The sequence below is a fragment of the Neoarius graeffei genome, chromosome 2 (assembly GCF_027579695.1).
Source record: "Neoarius graeffei isolate fNeoGra1 chromosome 2, fNeoGra1.pri, whole genome shotgun sequence".
Lineage (NCBI taxonomy): Eukaryota > Metazoa > Chordata > Actinopteri > Siluriformes > Ariidae > Neoarius > Neoarius graeffei.
This window is the reverse complement of record NC_083570.1, coordinates 41,597,231-41,615,982: the sequence shown is the minus strand read 5'-3', so window position 1 is coordinate 41,615,982 and position 18,752 is coordinate 41,597,231. Positions and strand designations below refer to the sequence as shown.

The window sequence follows — 18,752 nt, the reverse complement described above, 5'->3', positions numbered from 1 at the left end:
AGTGTGGACAGATGCACTAAACTGTACCGGTATACTTTGTATCGATACAGTTATACCACTATCATACCAGTATATATGTGAATATGGAATCAATTTTGTGCCAAAATGTTCATACAATAGTTTTGAAATATCAAACAAAAACGACAAATCAAAATACAAAAAAAGAAAAGTCAATTTTTTAGACTGGCAAACAAATTATTCGTGTAATCGTGCAAAATATCAGTCTATTACTCTTCAGAAACCTTTTATTTTTGTTCCGCGTCTTTCTCAGTTTTGTTTGACGTAATTTATTTTGGTTGCGATTCCAGCTTTCTCGTTTGCGCTCCCTGACTTTTTGCTTGCAGTTTTGGCACAAACTTCACGTGTGGGTGGCCTGTCCAGGAACACATTCCCATTGGCTAACTTGTTTGTCTGACAGCTACGCTCAGCGATTCCCCCGGAGGCTGTTGCGGCCATTTCCTACTCGGATTCTGGCGGACTGTTTGACGAGTGACCGATCCATTGACGGTACACAAGGATCGAGTGGACTTCAGTGGCGACTATGATATTGAATTAATTCAACAAAGTGTAAATTCAGTATCATAGTCGCCACTGAAGTCCACTCGATCCTTGTGTACCGTCAATGGATCGGTCACTCGTCAAACAGTCCGCCAGAGTAGCTGTCAGTCAAACACAAGTTAGCCAATGGGAATGCATTCCTGGACAGCCCACCCACACGTGAAGTTTGTGCCAAAACTGCAAGCAAAAAGTCAGGGAGCGCAAACGAGAAAGCTGGAATCGCAACCAAAATAAATTACGTCAAACAAAACTGAGAAAGACGCAGAACAAAAATAAAAGGTTTCTGAAGAGTAATAGACTGATATTTTGCACGATTACACGAATAATTTTTTGCCAGTCTAAAAAAATTGACTTTTCATTTTTTGTATTTTGATTTGTCGTTTTTGTTTGATATTTCAAAAGTATTGTATGAACATTTTGGCACAAAATTGATTCCATACAGCTTGTTCGGGTGAGAGAAAGGATGGGTGTCCTCCACTCCAGGTGGGGGCGATACTGCATCCAGTAACTGCTTCTCGAACCACCAGAAAAGAAAAAGCCGCTGCTCGCCTGAAGAGCTTTAGTCCACCGATCTAAGAAAAAGCACTTTGTTATATCTATTTCTGAGGATTTAAACCCCTGAGGTAAGTTAAACTGAAGCTATGTGGCTGAATCTCCACTTCACTGTTTAAGTGCACTACATTCAGTATGAAATAATGCCGTGTACACGCTATGTAGTGCACTATTTATCTAGTAAAGAGAGATTTGTAATTCGGCTAGCCTGTTTATTTTTTATGTTGAAAGTAATGAAATCTCATCTTCAAACCCGTTTCCGTCACATTAAAGTTGTTTTTTGCGACTTCCTCGCAATTCCGACTTTATTTCTCTGAATAGCGGTTTTATTTCTCGCAGTTCTGAGACCATCAAACTGTACCGAAAACAGAACCTCTTCAGTGGCACCGGTAATAATAATAATAACAACAACAATGCTGTCCAAACTTTCCTGCTCCACATAAACTAAGCAAAAGCGTGATCGGTTACGACACAATTAAGGCAACCCTCAGTGGAGGAGCTGCACATCCTGGCGGTGTAACTTATTTTGTAAACAGAAGACGGCATGGCGGACGAAGAATCTCAGCGAGCAGACCAACAGGAAGTGGCTGCAGTTAAGGTCGTTATAATACAGGGGGCCAAATTACTCAATTCTGATTGGTCAATCAGGGAGGACTTTTTTTTCCCCCTTAACATGGGGCCATATTTCTGAAATGCTATTGGCTAGTTCGTTGCTTGGTTACGGTTACAAAAATTAGCAAATTTTGTCAACAAAATGGCTGACTCAGCAATGCCTCGCTTCGCTATATTTGACGAAGAAATGATGAAGAGCCATTCCACCGAATCGGTGCCATTTCCGTCCCTAGAAAGTTATGTATAAATGTACTTTAAAATACATTTCCTTATTACGCAGAATGTCCTGCATATTGATCTGATTTCAAATTTAAGATATGGGTTGTTTTACAATTGGGGTACGCAAGCTAAAAATCACATTTAACACTTATTATCTTCAATATCTAAAGGCTTGACTAACACTACGTTCACACTGCAAGGCTTAATGCTCAATTCCAATTTTTTTGTGAGGTCGTTCACATTAACAAATATATGCGACTTGTAAGTGATCCTCAGTATGAACAAAAAGCGACCTAAAAGTGTTCCGCATGCGCATTGCAGGATACGACGACGTCACACGCAGTGAGCATGGCCAGTGTTTACGGAAGTAACCTAAAGATTCCTGTGTATGACATTAGCCAGCATGGAGTACCTGGCGATGATGCAGTTGTTGTTGTGACGGAGCCAGAACATGCACAATAGCCTGATGTTAAGGAGGAGGTTGAGAAGGAAGAGGGCAAGGGTTTTGGCTCAGGCGTTCTGCGGGGTAGTGACTGCAACCTCCGTTCAAAGGAACATCAAAGCCATGTTGTAACTTTTTTTGAGAGACCCGCCGCCTACTTCAGCGCAGAATAGTGACGTTTGTGGCTTGTTGATGACGTGTAAGTCGGATGAATGCGACCTGGCGGTTCAGACTGAAGTCGCATATGAAAAGATCGGATAGGAATCGGAATTAGGACCACATATCCAAACGGCCTGGGTCGGATTTGAAAAAATCGGATCTGTGTCGTTCATATTGTCAATAAAAGATCGGATACAGGTCACATATGGGCGAAAAAATCGGATTTGAGTCACTTCAGCCTGCAGTGTGAACATAGTGTAAATAAACTTGGTTGTTTATTGTAGCCCTGTGATAGCTCTATTTACCATGCAAAAAAAAATTTGGTGATAATGTTATTTTTGGTGAATGTATGGCAATATATGTCATATTTAGCAAAATTACTCGTGTCATTTAGAAAAAGTGCTTTTTGACCACAGGTAGCTCCAAAAGGGATGCATTTACATCATTCTTTATACCATAAAACAAATATTTGGTTCCATATAATTGGAAACATAGTTAAGTTTTAATGTTGAATGCCAGTAAGTTTTCAGACTATTTTGATCAAATTAGTATGTAATTGTGTCAAAAAAAATTTCCTCTCCGAGACAGCTAATGTTTCAATATAAAATACCGTATCTAAAATGATTATTTTCATCCTAAAATGTGGTCACGATATTGGGACATAAATATTAGAGACAACTAACACAAAGCTTACAGCCTTATATTTAAAAGCACTATGGAAGTAGTGGATTCTGAATTGTCAAAAAAAAGTCCTTTCCGAGAATCACTTCATTTGTTTCTCCCAGCCCTGCTTAAAGCTACACTTAATCTTGTTATAATACAAACTATTACACATGCCTATGTTCATATGTGTATTAATTTCCAAACGTGCAGATTTGATAGGTTTTTTTTTTAATTTTTATTTTAATTTTGGACCCCTGTGACAAACTTTGTACCCTGATTGTAAAACAACCCGTATATAATTGTAAGGATTAATAAAAACTACCTAAAACACTGAAAAATAGCATGTGTTACCTGTCCCCGCACTCTAACTTTATACTTAACTATGAAATATTATGATTAAAATCCTTCAGAAACAGTATTTCTTTTGCACTGTTGTGTGACTCCATATCCTATCCATGGTTTAAATATATTTTTTTCATAAGAAATCCACAATATCTTAGTTAAAATACACATTTTAGTCGTGTCCCTGGGTTTTCACTCAGTCCTGTTACCCAAACATATTACCCCATCTGACAAATTTGGAACATTCCATAAATCACATGCTCAACAGGAAGTTACATCAGTTGTGTCTTCTGAAGGCCATGGGAAGACCAAAAGTTAGTTCTCTCATTTACTTTTCTGTATATTTGATGATTTTTTTAACTTTGACTGATAAGGTCAATGTCAACATACTGTCCTGTTACTTAAATTATTTCTTAGATGATATTTGTTTATTTTAAAAATACAGATTTTTGGTAAATCACTAGAATGTGCTAAGTGTGGTCATGCTATTAGCGATGACGCCATGTGACTTAATTCCATGTATTAGCGAATCCTAGGCTAAAAACTCAGTCCTGTTACTTTCAGAGTTTTGGTAACAGGACTGAAAAAAATGCAGCCATCTTTGACTTCCAAACCTTGTAATGTAGCCTGAGGTTGACCAATACACATTTTGAATAGTTAAATATGTGTGTTATTATAATCGGTGTTGAAAAGATATAACAAATTGAGTTTAATTTGGGAGTGGTACAACAAGCAAATGGCGCCCATTCGGTGGAATGTCTGTAAACCAATTGAAAGCTGCAAGTGAAAGAAAGAAAGCACAACTTTATTCATCACACACTTGAGCACACACATACCCAGAGCAGTGGGCAGCCATGCTAACAGTGCCCGGGGAGCAATTGGGAGTTAGGTGCCTCGCTGAAGGCCGTCCCATATTAACCTAACAGCACGTCTTTGGACTGTGGGGGAAACCGGAGCACCCGGAGGAAACCCACGCAGACACGGGGAGAACATGCAAACTCCACACAGAAAGGCCCTCGCCGGCCATTGGGTTCAAACCCAGAACCTTCTTGCTGTGAGGCAACAGCACTAACCACTTACACCACCGTGCCGCCCAAATGAAAATACAAAAAAAAGTACGCATTTTTGGCTTTACGTGTTTAAGAAACGGGCTGCAGAAAGACAAATAAACGACTCTCTGGTGGCATATGAATGCTGTGAGTTAGACAAGGTGCTATTGCAGTTTTATGCAGAAGTGAGGAAAGAAAATGGGGAAAACTACGAACCAGACTCTCTTAAAGTAATGCAGGCAGGATTGGCATCTGAGACAAGAGAAATATCCGGGATCAATCCTGAAAGAAGGGCGGCATGGTGGTGTAGTGGTTAGCGCTGTCGCCTCACAGCAAGAAGGTCCAGGTTCGAGCCCCGTGGCCGGCGAGGGCCTTTCTGTGTGGAGTTTGCATGTTCTCCCCGTGTTCGCGTGGGTTTCCTCCGGGTGCTCCGGTTTCCCCCACAGTCCAAAGACATGCAGGTTAGGTTAACTGGTGACTCTAAATTGACCGTAGGTGTGAATGTGAGTGTGAATGGTTGTCTGTGTCTATGTGTCAGCCCTGTGATGACCTGGCGACTTGTCCAGGGTGTACCCCGCCTTTCGCCCGTAGTCAGCTGGGATAGGCTCCAGCTTGCCTGTGACCCTGTAGAACAGGATAAAGTGGCTAGAGATGATGAGATGAGATGAGACGATAAAATGCTCCCCAAAATGTGTAACGCTGATGTAATTTTAAAATATCAACCATTCACAAGTGTTCTTCCATAGTATCTGGTGCATTTTCGAGTGTAAGATATACATGTTATTTACCAGCTGGGAGGTCCGTATCGTAATATACTGTGACCGAGGTAAAATTGAGTCATTCAGGATTCAGCCATGTTTTTGCTTGGCGCTAGCAAGTTAGAGGTTTTTAGCTTTCTCCTGAAATGTTTTCTTTTATTTCTTCTTCCTCAGGGTAGTAAAACTTGCTTTCACTGTGAAGACTGTCGTTATCGCTATCCATGCTGTATAATATTAATGCTATTTTCCTGAGAAATGCTGGCAAAAATTTATAAGATTTTTGATAATCTTATAAATATATCTTTAAAAAAAAAAGATAAATGTTGACAGAAAAATTCTACTGTTTGTTGTTGTGAACAAGCGAGTCGCCAGAGGTCTGTAACCGGGGTCCGTAATGTAGGATACTGACCCGCTCACCAGCCAATCAGAGCGCAGGATTTGATGGAAATCACACCGCGAAAAAAACAAACACTTTTATTAGCCCCGGGTCCAGTGGACCCGAACATCCTGTATGTAATATAAATGTGTAGGGGGGGTGTACAGTGTATGGTCATCGACAATGTGTTCTAATATATGTTCTTCACAGAAAATGAGCCAAGGCCAATGAGTCTGAGTTTGAAAAAATAATTAATCGTATCATTGTTCCTTTGATAAAAAATGAAAACGAGTCCCACAGACCCGAACACCATACAAGGGTTAATAAATTTATTTCTGGTTGCAGTATTTAAAGCTCTTTCTGTATCTTATTTTAAAAAATGCTGTTCTTGGGATTTTTTCCCCCCCTGGATTTTGTTTGTTTGCCCAAACATCTGCTTGTTGCATTAGGCAGAAACTAGTTTTGAATGTTCTGGACTGTTTAGGGGGATTGGTTGTTGCGTTGATCAGGGAAGTAGAGAGCAGCCTAGGCTAGCCAGAAGAAGAAGACTCAGATTGTGTGGCTTCAGTGTAATGTGTAAAGTATGGTGTTAGTACAAATACAGAATTTCTGCGCATTATTACATTTCTTTACAAACTAACTAAAACATAAATTTGAAAACTCTTTAAATTCTGCATCAGAGGCCTCTGACAACAACGGAAAGGCGAAGAAAAAAATCACCCTTTTTTATATTTGGGAATTACAGGGTTAAGAATAAAATTGGAGCAAAAATAGGATGCAGAGATTTGTGAGTTGGGCCTTTAGCCTTGAGTTAAAATAACAGGTTTCGTTTCTGCCAGAAATGGTTGTTGGACAAACCACTTCTCTCTCTCTCTCTCTCTCTCTCTCTCTCTCTCTCTCTCTCTCTCTCTCTCCAAGGATGAAAGTTTAATACCTTACAATTCCTTGAGGAACAAGATCTCTTGGTTTTTGAAACCATACTTAAAGGAGATATGCAGCTAGCCTTTATTTCTGAGTGGATAGTATATCCATCCTTGACTCTTGTATGCTGCATAAATGGGAATTTAAAAAAATATATATTTTTGAGAGTTAAAATCGACCGCAAAGTTGGCATTCGAGCTGCCCTGCTGAGCCAGCCAGCCGAGTGCATGACGACACAGCGGGAACCGGTTTTAAGGCCGAGGCCTTTGACAGCTATAGACCAAAGTCATATGAATAAAAATTTATGGTGAAAGTAAGAAATGCTAAACTAAGACTGATTTGACTTCATTGATTGATTGTGGGTGGACTCTCATTAAAACAGGATGGGTGTTATAACTTATGCATGCATTTTCACTGATAAAATGCAAAAGGCTAATTAAATAATCAGATGAACTGAGACAATCACATTCTGAAGCAAATTAAATAATCTTATGCTGCTTTTCCACTACCAACGCGGCTGAGTTGGGCTGAGCCGTGCCGTGCTGAGTCGAGCTGAGCGGGGCTGTTGGCGTTGCATTTCGACTACAACCGCGCTGAACCGTGCTGGCTGGAAGTGGGTGGACACATTGGATGGAGTTAGCGAAAGTGGGTGGATGTCAGGTGATGTCGTTAGGCGGCGCAAACAGTGACATCAGTGAGCTTTTAAGCGGTAGTCTCACAACCCGGAGAGTAAACAATAAACATGGAGGACATGGAGTCGTTAGTGTTGCTGGTCTTGGTGCTGTGGCTTGTTGTCACCGACAACACCAACAGATACTGGCAAGAGCGTATAGATGAGGCGAGGCGCATAAGGCTTCATAATTCTCGTAATTCGTAATTATTCTTCTTCCGGGTTTACGGTGTTTACAGATCCCAGCGTGCTCGCGGGGCGTGTGTGGGCATGTGAGGACACTCCTCCTCACCAATCAGTGCACAGGGGAGTGTCTGCTCACGCCCCCAGCCCCACTCGGCTCGGTTTGGCTCGCTTCAGCCCCACTCCAAAACCGTGCGAGTTTTGGGGGCTGAGCAGGGCTGAAGCGAGCTGAGTCGTGCTGTTCTTAGATAGTCGAAACGCGAGCTGTGTCGGGCTGAAGTGAGCTGAAGCGAGCTGAAAAAGGGTAGTGGAAAAGGGCCATTATACTGGTAACTTAAACACACAATACAAGATACATGTATTAATCTAAATGCAGGTAAACAAGTTTTTTTTATTTTTTTATTTTTTTGAATCCAAATGAGTCAACGCTTACCTGTCTGTGTTCTCACTTCTTGAAGGCCGATTGTTTTTGAAACAATCTGACTTTTAGTTTGTTCAGTTCTCTGTTCATTCACTTCTTCCATGTAAGGGCGAGATGGCAGCAATATCCAGTTTAGAAATAAGACGGCTGCTACACTCGTTCACTTTTCTTCATACTATGTATTCCACCATTACTGCTGGGCTCAGGCAATTACTAAAACCCGGGATGGAGCGGGAGGTCACCGGTTTTAGCAACAACCGCAGGGAGGTCACTGCCTGAGCGATCTGTCCCATCCCGTTCCATCCTGGGTTTTAGCAACAACCCTTGGCTCACTCTGGGAGAACTGGTGCAACTGAACTCACTTTCCTTTAAAATAAATAAATAAAATACTTTCCTTTTCTTGTAGTTTTCTTTTCCTTTAATTGTTGGTACTGTACCCTCTTTCAATACGGGCTTATAGCCAACACTCCTCAACAGATCAGAGGTCTTGTACGAGTCTTCAGTAAAATGTGCAGAGCAGAGGAGAGACCACTTCGTAGGTGTCCAATGCGCCCGTGAACTTCTCGCAAAACCCGTCCAAATCTTTGCAGTTTGAACATTCTTGGACCATGAATGCAACATAAATCCACCTTCTGTCATGTTGCTGCACCTGCCAGCAACACATCTACGTGGCATGGCGATAAATTAGCTCAAAATGGAGGATTGGCGTCGCAGTCAGCTCTGTGTTTTAGTATAGCGGAAATGAGACCGATAGACTTCCTGCTGTGATGTTACGGACGTCAAGGTCATTCAGTCAAACCGCTACCTATATGAATCACTTTTTAATCATCACATTCATCTCATTATCTCTAGCCGCTTTATCCTGTTCTACAGGGTCGCAGGCAAGCTGGAGCCTATCCCAGCTGACTACGGGCGAAAGGCGGGGTACACCCTGGACAAGTCGCCAGGTCATCACAGGGCTGACACATAGACACAAACAACCATTCACACTCACATTCACACCTACGGTCAATTTAGAGTCACCAGTTAACCTAACCTGCATGTCTTTGGACTGTGGGGGAAACCGGAGCACCCGGAGGAAACCCACGCAGACACGGGGAGAACATGCAAACTCCACACAGAAAGGCCCTCACCGGCCACGGGGCTCGAACCCGGACCTTCTTGCTGTGAGGCGACAGCGCTAACCACTACACCACCGTGCCACCCCCTTTTTAATCATAAAAATTACTATATTAGATTTATTGTTAATGCTTAAAACTATTCCTGTGCCATTCTTGAGGTCTCAAGGCATTTATAAACGAAAGTGAGGCCATGGCTCTGCGTATATGCTTTAAAACAGTCCTCTATGATTCTTCATGTGCAATCACGTGACAAACACAGTGTGATGTATGCACCCACCGCCATGTTGGATATGTTGATGTCCAGAATGCAAGGACATGTACACAAGTAGTATATTTTATTAACCTATTTTGGTCTAATTATTCTTGTTTTTATATTAACCTGAAAAACCTTTACATTTCAAACAATAAAGATCTTTGACCAAAAAAAAGTACAGTCTAAAAGCATGCAATAAAAACATCACTAAGCAAGTAATGCTATTTTATGCTAATTCTATTTCATTTTCATCGATGAAGTAAAATCACGCTAATCAAAAGGAACAGTCGATAGAGATGAATTACACAATACTTGGCACTCAAATTAAATCAGCTTCCAGTATTTTTTTGCATATACTCAGAACCATGGCCTCACTTCTTTTTTTTTTTTTTTATAAATGCCTTGAGACCTCAAGAATGGCACAGGAATAGTTTTAAGCGTTAACAATAAATCTATAATCTTTTTTATAATTAAAATGATTCATATAGGTAGCGGTCTGAGTGAATGACCTTGACGTCCGTGACGTCACAGCAGGAAGTCTATCGGTCTCATTGCCATTTCCGCAATACTAAAACACAGAGCTGACTGCAACTCCGATCCTCCATTTTGAGCTAATTTATTGCCATGCCACATAGATGTGTTGCTGGCTGGTGCAGCAACACAACAGAAGGTGGATTTATGTTGCATTAATAGCCCAAGAATGTTCAAACTGCAAAGATTTGGATGCGTTTTGTGAGAAGTTCACGGGCGCATTGGGCGCCTACGAAGTGGTCTCTCCTCTGCTTTGCACATTTTACTGAAGAGTCGTACGAGACCTCTTATCTGTTGAGTGTTGGTTATAAGCCCATATTGAAAGAGGGTGCAGTACCAACAATTAAAGGAAAACTACAAGAAAAGGAAAGAATTTATTTTTTAAAAGGAAAGTGAGTTCAGTCGCACCAGTTCTCTTGGAGTGTGAGCCAAGGGTGGTTGGTAAAACCCGGGATGGAACGGGACGTGACATATTATTGCTCGGGCAGTGACCTCCCCGCAGTTGTTGCTAAAACCGGTGACCATATCTCACCTGGCAAAGTTGACCCACATTGTTCTCCTTGTGTATCCAAACTCACTAAGGTTTGCGCTGCTTCTGATCTGGCTTTCTTGGCAGATCTTTCATTTCTCCTGTTGCTTCTCGATACTGTGAGATGAGTTTTCGTTTTGGAGCTTATCGTGTCCAACATGATCATTAATTAATCATCCAACATGGTGGACTTCCGGGTTGGGACGTCAGGCGTAACGTCACTTGCACACAAAGAATTGCATCCATTTTCATTTTCAGTGTGAAAAGCTTTGTGGCAGATATACTGCAGAGGAGGTGATGCTGCTAAACTGGCCTGCCTGCGGTCCAGACCTGTCTCCCATTTAAAACATTTGGCACATTTATGAAGCGCAAAATACGACAAAGGAGACCCTGAACTGTTGAACAAATGAAACTATATCGGGCAAGAATGGAAACATTTCTTTTTCAAAACTCCTGCAATTGGTCTCCTCAGTTCCCAAGCATTTACAGAGCATTGTTAAAAGTAGAGGTGATGCAACACAGTGGTAATCATGCCCCGTCCCAACTTTTTTTTAAATTTGTTGCTGACATCAAATCAAAATGTGCATATATTTTTTTTTAAAAACAATAAAATTTCTCAGTTTCACCATTTGATCTGTTGTCTTTGTACCATTGTCAATTAAATCATGGAAACCCTATATTTGCAAATTGTTTTTTTTTTTTTTCTTATCTATACATTTTACACAAGGGTCCCAAATTTATAGCATTGGGGTTCTATGTATGTATGTATGGGTGGATGTGTGTAAGTCAAGTTTGTTTGTATAGTGCTTTTAACAATAGACCTTGTCCCAAAGCAGCTTTACAGAATTTGGATGACTTAAGACATGAGCTAATTTTATCCTTAATCTATCCCCAATGAGCAAGCCTGTGGTGACGGTGGCAAGGAAAAACTCCCTCAGACAACATGAAACCTCGAGAGGAACCTTTGTGTGTGTGTGTGTGTGTGTGTGTGTGTGTGTGTGTGTGTGTGTGTGAACCCCATTTCCAGAAAACTTGGGATATTTTCCAAAATGCAATACAAACAAAAATCTGTGATTTTATTTATGGGAACCTTTTACTTCACTGACAAAAGTACAAAGAAAAAGATTTTCAGTAATTTTCCTGACCAACTTAATTGGATTTTGTAAATACAGTTAAGTCCATATATATTTGGACACTGACACAAATTGTTTTTTTTTTTACCTGTTTACTGAAACATATTAAAGTTATAGTTATATAATGGACATGGACATAAAGTCCAGACTTTCAGCTTTCATTTGAGAGTATCCACATTAAAATTGGATGAAGGGTTTAGGAATTTCAGCTCCTTAACATGTGCCACCCTGTTTTTAAAGGGACCAAAAGTAATTGGTCAGTTGACTCAAAGGCTATTTCATGGGCAGGTGTGGGAAATTCCTTCGTTATTGTCATTCTCAATTAAGCAGATAAAAGGCCTGGAATTGATTTGAGGTGTGGTGCTTGCATTTGGAAGATTTTGCTGTGAAGAAAACATGCGGTCAAAGGAGCTCTCCATGCAGGTGAAACAAGCCATCCTTAAGCCGCGAAAACAGAAAAAAACGCATCCGAGAAATTGCTACAATATTAGGAGTGGCAAAATCTACAGTTTGGTACATCCTGAGAAAGAAAGAAAGCACTGGTGAACTCATCAATGCAAAAAGACCTGGACGCTCACAGAAGATAAGTGTTGGATGATCGCAGAATAATTTCCATGGTGAAGAGAAACCCCTTCACAACACCCAACCAAGTGAACAACACTCTCCAGGAGGTAGGCGTATCAATATCCAAATCTACCATAAAGAGAAGACTGCATGAAAGTAAATATAGAGGGTTCACTGCACGGTGCAAGCCATTCATAAGCCTCAAGAATAAAAAGGCTAGAGTGGACTTTGCTAAAAAACATCTAAAAAAGCCAGCACAGTTCTGGAAGAACATTCTTTGGACAGATAAAACCAAGATCAACCTCTACCAGAATGATGGAAAGAAAAAAGTATGGCGAAGGCATGGTACAGCTTATGATCCAAAGCATACCACATCATCTGTAAAACACGGCAGAGGCAGTGTGATGGCTTGGGCATGCATGGCTGCCAGTGGCACTGGGTCACTAGTGTTTATTGATGTGACACAGGACAGAAGCAGCCGGATGAATTCTGAGGTATTCGGAGACATACTGTGTGCTCAAATCTAGCCAAACTGATTGGTCGGCGTTTCATAATACAGATGGACAATGACCCAAAACATAAAGCCAAAGCAACCCAGGAGTTTATTAAAGCAAAGAAGTGGAATATTCTTGAATGGCCAAGTCAGTCACCTGATCTCAACCCATTTGAGCATGCATTTCACTTGTTAAAGACTAAACTTCAGACAGAAAGGCCCACAAACAAACAGCAACTGAAAACCGCTGCAGTAAAGGCCTGGCAGAGCATTAAAAAGGAGGAAACGCAGCGTCTGGTGATGTCCATGAGTTCAAGACTTCAGGCAGTCATTGCCAACAAAGGGTTTTCAACCAAGTATTAGAAATGAGCATTTTATTTACAATTATTTAATTTGTCCAGTTACTTTTGAGCCCCTGAAATGAAGGGATTGTGTTTAAAAAATGCTTTAGTTCCTCACATTTTTATGCAATCATTTTGTTCAACCCACTGAATTAAAGCTGAAAGTCTGAACTTCAACTGCATCTGAATTGTTTTGTTCAAAATTCATTGTGGTAATGCACAGAACCAAAATTAGAAAAATGTTGTCTCTGTCCAAATATTTATGGACCTAACTGTATAAATGAAGTTAGAATTTGATGCCTGCAACTCACACAAAAAAAGTTTGAACAGAAGTATTATTTCCATCACTTTTCCTTTTAATAACACTTTTTAATCATATGGGATCTGAGGATACCAATTGTTACGGTTTGGATTTTTTTTGTCCGTTCTTGCTTGATGCAAGACTTCAGTTGCATAACAGTCTGTGATTGCCATCGTCCGATTCTGCTCTTCATGATGCGCCATACATTTCTCAATAGGAGACAGATCTAGGCTAGCAGCAGGCCAATCAAGCACACGCAGTCTGTCTATGAAGCCACTCTGTTGTAGCCTGTGCAGAATGAGGCTCGGCATTGTCCTGCTGAAATAAGCATGGACTTCTCAGGAAGAGACATTCCCTGTGTCCGAAATCACTCACTCGTTCACTACTCTGTACTCACTATATAGGGAATTGCCATATGGACCCTTTTCACGTGACGTCACGACAAACACGGCCGCCATTTTGGACATGTACTACCAGTAGTTTACCACAGCCAACATTGAGGAACGGCAGCAAAGAAAGTTTTTACTTTCAGCAAGACTTCCATCATGCCACTATATTGTTGTGCACCTGGATGTAGTAACCATCAACAAACAAGGCAAGGTTTATCATTTTATCGGATCCCGACAGAGAAGATGGATAGCGGCCATTAACAGGAAAGATTGGCAGCCCTTGGCATACCAATGCTTGTGTAGTGACCACTTTGTTGGAGGTAAGACGAATAAAATTAGCCAGAAAAGGCATTACATTGCTGTTAACATTCTGTGGCAGCGAGTGTGTAACCAAATAGGTTAAAATAACCCATTGTAACCTCTTTGTTCTTCTGTAGTAGCTATTGTTGACTAGCTAATGTCAACAACATAGTAGCTAGTATGTTACTGTAGCAATGTTTACGTTCAGTCATTTGGATGACTGTTAAAACCTTTCAGTCTCAAGTTTTTCCTTTACTGTATTTACTAGTTTACTGTAATTATGATCCGGCAGCTATTTACACCAGATCCAGTGTAAATAGCTGCCGGAGCTAACGTCCGAGGTTCCGGAGCGCGCTCCGGCTTGTTCCCCCTCAAATTAAGCAGCGCGCTCCGGCTTCCGGAGCGCGCTGCTTAATTTGAGGGGGAGCAAGCCAGAGCGCGCTGCTTAATTTGAGGGGGAGCAAGCCGGAGCGTACGTCAGTGAACAATCCTGGTGGAAGCAGGTAAACGTCGTTCTCTAAGCCTGCTAACCTCAATTTTTGCAAATACCTCTCCCTCTGCTCGCCCTGTAAATGCCCTACGTCGCTGGATAGTGAAGGTGTTTTCTGCATCTCGCTCCTTTTTCTTTTGTTTTTCGTTTGTCGCCTTCCTCGCATTCAAACTGATTCGAGCCGAAGTCCACTACATGTCCAAAATGGTGGTCGCGTTTACGAAGATCACGTGACTGAAAAGGGTCTATAGAGGACTATATAGCGAGCTCATTGGTAAAATGAAAAAACACTTTCGGACACTACTCCACTGCACTGTTATTTATGCCATTACTGTCGCACAATTAAAACGTGCCAGATCAGTCGGCTGGTGGGTTTTCAAAATGGATGTATTTTTGTGATAAATATGTATTATACTAAGTGTATTATTTCCTACATTAACTTTGGGTCTGCTGCATCTTTCAGTTCTTTTAAATCAAGGCTGAATTACTTTCTTCTTTGCTGCTGCCTTTTGGGTAATTCTGTGCCAAATCACCAGAAGGCTCCCAACTTACCATCTTAGATTTGCTTCATAATTTTTTATTTTGATGCCCTTGTAACTAATAATTACTGTGCAAAATTTTAGGCCAATATCTCCACTAGTTTCTGAGATACTAAGCCTTCAAAAAGGGGATGTGGCCCCATATTCAGCATAAAAACAAGTGCTACAATCAAACATCCATAGTTTGATGGCTAATAACTTTTGAACTGTTCACACTAAATGGTTCAAATTTGCACACATGATTCTTTGATATAATAAGGCTATGTACACAGGAGAACTTTGTATGTGACATATTTGCAGCCATTGTGATGTGGTCGGATGAGTCGACATTTTAGATTGTTTCCGGGAAAACTGGACATCAAGTTCTCAGTGCCAAAGGTGAACATGACCATCCAGTTTGTTATCAGAGAAAGGTGTAAAAGCTAGGATCTGTGATGGTATGGGGGGCATCAATGCCCACAGCATAGGTGAGTTGCATGTGTGTGAAAGTATCATTGATATTCTGGGGCATATATTGGGATTTTAGAGACATTCATCAAGGCAATCCCTGTGTCCGAAATCATTCACTACTCACTATATAGTGGACTATATAGGGAGTTCACCATCTTGTAGTGCTGTCCGAATGTATAGTGAGAATTATTACACCCTATATAGTGGACTCGTAGTATCCCACGATGCATCGTGAAAAGTAGTGTATAACTGATGGTCACTAACCAAGCAATATATACCATCATGCACTGTGGTCACGCTTAAAAATAAAAAAAATGACCAGCTCAGATTTTGTTCATATTTTTTTTATTTTAATGTCCTTGTTACTAATAACTGCTGTGCACAATTTTAGGCCAATATCTCCACTAGTTTCGGAGATATTAAGCCTTCAAAAAGGGAATGTGGCCCCATATTTAGCATAAAAACAAGTGCTACAATCAAACATCCATAATTTGATGGCTAATAACTTTGGAACTGTTCACACTAAATGGTTCAAATTTGCACACATGGTTCTTTGATATAATAAGGCTATGTACACAGAAGGAGAGTTTTGTATGTGACATATTTGCAGATTTATGGCGTGCCAAATATGGCTTCCTGGAATGTGCATTTGTCCATGGTAGCACTCTTGGCTCTCTATATCTCCAGATTTAATGACACCAGATATCTGATTCTTTTTAATATATGAGACATGTTATAGTACTATCAGGAAAACATGTTATATCTGTGACAAAAATGATACTTCTCATATATAGGCCCCTAAAAATGGAAAAAAGCTTGTCACATCTGTATTTTGAATGCTTATAGCAAAAATCTGACAAGGTCTACCAGAAAACAAAATTAGATCAGTGAAAAGAGCAAGGTCTAATTGATATATGTACCAAATATGAAGTTGGTGCTGTGAAGAAAACTATTTCATTCAAGCTGTTGAATATAGAAGGTTTTAAGACATGCGAAAATGCCATTCACAAGGTTACATCACATGCTACATCATTGTATTTTGCCTCCTAAAAGGCAAAATACATTGTAATTGCACGGTTTCTTATTATTCTTTTCGTTCTTCCGCTCTTTCCTTTGGCATAAAATCCTAGGAGGAGTTTTAATCCTAGTTAATGATCCATTATAGATTTCTGTTGGGGAGAGGTCAAGGAGACTATGACATCACTTTGCGTGACCTAGTTTTACTTTGAGTGATCAAGTTCAGTGTACACTTTCACTAACCATATGATAGGGTAGTTCAGGCCGGGGAATGGGAAAAGCCTAATGTGCTAATTACTCAGATGAATAATATTTATCTCATTATCTCTAGCCATTTTATCCTGTTCTACAGGGTCGCAGGCAAGCTGGAGCCTATCCCAGCTGACTACGGGCGAAAGGCGGGGTACACCCTGGACAAGTCGCCAGGTCATCACAGGGCTGACACATAGACACAGACAACCATTCACACTCACATTCACACCTACGGTCAATTTAGAGTCACCAGTTAACCTAACCTGCATGTCTTTGGACTGTGGGGGAAACCGGAGCACCTGGAGGAAACCCACGCGGACACGGGGAGAACATGCAAACTCCGCACAGAAAGGCCCTCGCCGGCCACGGGGCTCGAACCCGGACCTTCTTGCCGTGAGGCGACAACGCTAACCACTACAGCACCGTGCTGCCCAGATAAATATTAATAGGTGAATTTTTGTCTTGAAGATAGACAGGTCACATGGAGTTAGCATATTCATCATTTATGTAGTGGTATAAATGTATGTTTGTGGTTTATTGACTGATCAGCATTGACCTCATTTGAAGCTCCCTAATAAAGTGGCATGTTTAAATTTTTTAATTTATTAACGAACAGAAATTTCAGAAAAAATTATTTTGGAAGGCGGCACGGTGGTGTAGTGGTTAGCGCTGTCGCCTCACAGCAAGAAGGTCCTGGGTTCGAGCCCCGGGGCCGGCGAGGGCCTTTCTGTGTGGAGTTTGCATGTTCTCCCCGTGTCCGCGTGGGTTTCCTCCGGGTGCTCCGGTTTCCCCCACAGTCCAAAGACATGCAGGTTAGGTTAACTGGTGACTCTAAATTGACCGTAGGTGTGAATGTGAGTGTGAATGGTTGTCTGTGTCTATGTGTCAGCCCTGTGATGACCTGGCGACTTGTCCAGGGTGTACCCCGCCTTTCGCCCGTAGTCAGCTGGGAAAGGCTCCAGCTTGCCTGCGACCCTGTAGAAGGATAAAGCGGCTAGAGATAATGTGATGTGATGTGATGTGATTATTTTGGAATGGAGGGTTGACACTTAATGTACCAGAGTAACAACTTGCTGAAATTGAATGTTTAACTTAATCAGCATGCATACATTTATATATCAAAATTAAACATATTTTTTATAGATTCTAAATATGTTAAAGTAATTGCATGTTTCTCAAAAATAGATCTGTAATTTAATGATTAAAACATAGCATAAAACCTCGTTATGGTAAGTTAAAGAAAAGTTTATACTCTCTCTGTCATCACATGTTGACCTACAAAGGTCACACAGCTTACAGGCAGTTACTTCACAACACATACTGACACCACGAGATCTCTTTGTGTGGGCAGAAAAAAAACATAAACATCCATTTCATTTGGATTGAAAAGGGGGAAGTAACAAGCAATGGAAAAGTTCTTCAGAAGAGATTTTCAAAGTCCTCAACAATACCAGGAACAAGGGACAACCACTCATTTGTTCCTATCTCAGAGAGCCAGTTGCAGATCAGCAGAGTGTCTGGTGGACCAAGCTTCATTGTGGACATGAGTGGCACTCATCCCCAGGTTGTAGATGATGCTGTGAAAGAAGGTTTACACCCTGTCAGACATGATCCCAGGAAAATATGTTGCATGTTTGTATGACCAGCAATGGTGGATTGGTAATATCTGTGCAATATCGGAGGAGGAACAGGATGTGCAAGTACAATTTATGCACTCTCATGGTCCTGCAAAGTCTTACAGTTGGCCCAGAAGAGAAGATATCTGTTGGGTTCCACTGATGCACATCATAAAGATCATAGATGCACCAATCACATCAACTGGTAGACAATATGTAGTTCTGTCTGGTGTGGTGAAAGAAATTGTTATTCAGACGCTTCAAATAGACATGCTAAGTCTACATAAATAGAATTAAATTTGTGTAATTGACTTTTGTGAGATTTGTAAAGAATTTATCATATTTACAAATATGCTACATATATGTATAGTCGAGAATTTGAATTAATAATGATGTAGCATGTAATGTAACTAGGGATGAGCGAGTACAGCATTATCTGTTAACCGTATGAATTATCTGTATCCGTATCCGTTAGGGCTGTAACGATATGCGTATCGAAATCGCGATA

The 18,752-nt window shown here is 40.8% G+C and overlaps 1 protein-coding gene across 3 annotated transcripts in view; it reads left to right on the top strand.

Moving 5' to 3' along the window:
• Positions 1–1,080: 1,080 nt before the first annotated feature.
• LOC132881595 (histone-lysine N-methyltransferase PRDM9-like) overlaps positions 1,081–18,752 on the top strand; it is a 74,097-nt gene continuing 56,425 nt past the window's right edge. For all 3 annotated transcript variants that reach the window (XM_060914250.1, XM_060914249.1, XM_060914245.1), the window contains exon 1: positions 1,081–1,181. The gene's annotated coding sequence lies outside the window, so the exon portion shown is untranslated. The remainder of the gene's footprint in view (positions 1,182–18,752) is intronic.